General features: G+C 35.7%; 1 protein-coding gene across 1 annotated transcript in view; it reads right to left on the reverse strand.

Moving 5' to 3' along the window:
* Positions 1-2,632, reverse strand: part of ANTXR1 (anthrax toxin receptor 1) — a 241,927-nt gene that overhangs the window by 1,106 nt on the left and 238,189 nt on the right. The gene's annotated exons all lie outside the window — the stretch shown is intronic.

The following is a 2,632-nucleotide window of genomic DNA, read 5'->3' on the forward strand; positions in this document are numbered from 1 at the left end:
GTATATGGGGCCAGTGCCCTACTCCTTGAGCCACAAGCACCAAAATGATTTTTTTTAAATAAGCAAAACCCACAATCCATCTAGGACAGTGGTTTTCAACCTGTGGGTCATGACCCACAGGAACTGTACTAAACACCTGAGGCATTAGGAAGGTTGAGAACCACTGATCTAGGAAAAGATTAATCCATTTGATTACATTTAAAATCAAGAACTTTTGTTTATCAGAAACATCTTAAAGACAGTAAAAAGAAAAAATCCTATAAGGCTGGGCGCGGTGGCTCACACCTGTAATCCTAGCATTCTGGGAGGCCAAGGCCATTCTGGATCCCTTGAACTCAGGAAGAAAGAAAGATCACATAATAGAAAAAAATATGTTCAGCACCTGTAACTGTGAGAGGATTAGTATCCAGAACATAGAAGCTCCCTTAAAAATTGACAAGAGGCTCAGTGCCTGTAACTCAGGGGCCAGGGTGCCAGCCACATACACTGGAGCTTACGAGTTTGAACCCAGCCTGGGCCTGCCAAACAACAATGACAACTACAACAAAAAAATAATCAGGTGTTGTGGCAGGTGCCTGTAGTCCCAGCTATTTGTGAGGCTAAGGCAAGAGAATCGCTTAAGCCCAAGCGTTTGAGGTTGCTGTGAGCTGTGATGTGATGGTACTCTACTGAGGGTGACATAGTGAGACTTTGTCTCAAAAAACAGAATCAACATGAAAAAGATGAACAATCCAATCAACAAATGAGTAAAATATTTGATAGACATGGTGGCACAGAAGGGGAACACAATCAATAAACACTCAAAAAGTTTGTAGATCTTGAGAAACCAAAGCAATGCAACTTGTCAATGCGTTCTAACAAGATTGGTAAAAGTCATTGGATCTGAAACCACCAGTTGTTGACAAGGGTATGCAATAACAGGAACTCTTGAAGACTTCTGGTCAGAGTGTAAATTGGCATGATAAATGGAAAAAAATTGTCATTATTGACAGATGCTGAAAATGTGCGTATTTTACAAACCACAATTCTACTTTTTGGCACATACTCAGCTGTTGTGTTGTGTAATGTAGTAGCCACTAGCCACACGTAGTCACTGGGTCCATGAAAAGTGTCCAGACTGTGCTGAAATGTCCTGTAAGTGTTAAAGTACACAGTGGATTTTGGAGATTTAGTGTGAAAACAATTTAAATATTTCATTCACATTTATTTTGAAATATTGGCACAAGTTGAAATGGTAATATTTTGGATATATTGGTGTAAATAGAATACTATCAAAATTAATTTCATCTCTTATAGAGCTTTTTTGACTTTTTAATATGGCCAGGATAAAATTTAAGTTCACATGCAATTCTCATACGTGGATCATGGTGACTTTTCTGTGACTCGTGCTGCTCTAGAGGCATTCTTGCCCATCTACACGGGAAGACAGATGTAAGATTGCAAAGAGCCACATTGTTTGAACTGGAAATAACCCGGATGTTCATTGAGAAGAGAATGGAGAAATAAATCGTTATATTAATTTAGTGATTGAATGTTAAATTCACTTAGTGATGGTAAGTGAAACATGGCTGTTTCTTATGAATGTTATGTTAAGAAGATGAAACAAGTTGCAAAGAATATTTATAGTGTGATTCTGTCCATTTAAATTTCAAATGAAAGGCCATGTTGAAAATATATTATTTAGGGATATGTCCGTAAATAGTAAAATTAGAGAGAAAAACAAAGGAGAAAAGTAGAGGAGGAGGAGAGGGGAAGGCAGGTCGGTACTTCCAGGGGACTGGAACATTCTGTTTTCAGCAAGGTGATGTGTACAAAGTGTACTTCGATTTTATTGTTCTCCATTTTAATCTATTCAGTAGTTTTTTTTAAACTTGCCCTTTTGGGGTTGGTTTTGGTGGGGGCAGAAAAGCGATTTTGATTACTGATTCAACTTTTTTAATCATTATTTTTTTTTAGGCTTCCTATGTACAGTGATTTTTGTTAATTAACACCTTTATAGGAAAAATTCCATTTTACCTAAATGTTCAAATTTATGTACATAGGGCTCTTTAAAATGTCCATATGATTTAAAAAAAGTTCATACTGTTTCTATAGTTATATCTCCCTTTTTGTTTCTAGCATTTTTATTTGTACACTTTATTTTTTTAAATTATTTTTTATTAAATCATAACTTTGTACATTGATGCATTTATAGGGTTTGGGGTACTGCTTTGATATACAAGGTGAAATGCTTACATTGAACTAAGTAACACATCCATCACAATTATACTCATTTCTTAATAGTTTCAAAATGTATCATTGCATCATGCACATTAGGTGGGGTCCCCCCAAATACCCTCCCTCCTCTTCCCATATCCCCCCTCGCCTCCTCCTCTCCCTTCTTCTAGCTCTGGACTATAGTTCTGTTTTGTCATTCGTATGAGTGTGTACACTTTATTCTTGTTAGAAATAATTTTAATAATTTTTTTCAAAGAACCAGTTTTTGTTTTTTGTGTATGGACTTTATTGTTTGTTTCTTATTCATTGATTTCTGTCTCTGTTTTGTCATTTCCTTCCAACTCTTTTAGATTTACTCAATTTTTCCTTCATACTTTCTTAAATAATTTTCAGTTTTCATTGTTTTGTAATAAAT

The sequence above is a fragment of the Otolemur garnettii genome, unplaced genomic scaffold (assembly GCF_000181295.1).
Source record: "Otolemur garnettii isolate 467f Iridium unplaced genomic scaffold, OtoGar3 scaffold00068, whole genome shotgun sequence".
Lineage (NCBI taxonomy): Eukaryota > Metazoa > Chordata > Mammalia > Primates > Galagidae > Otolemur > Otolemur garnettii.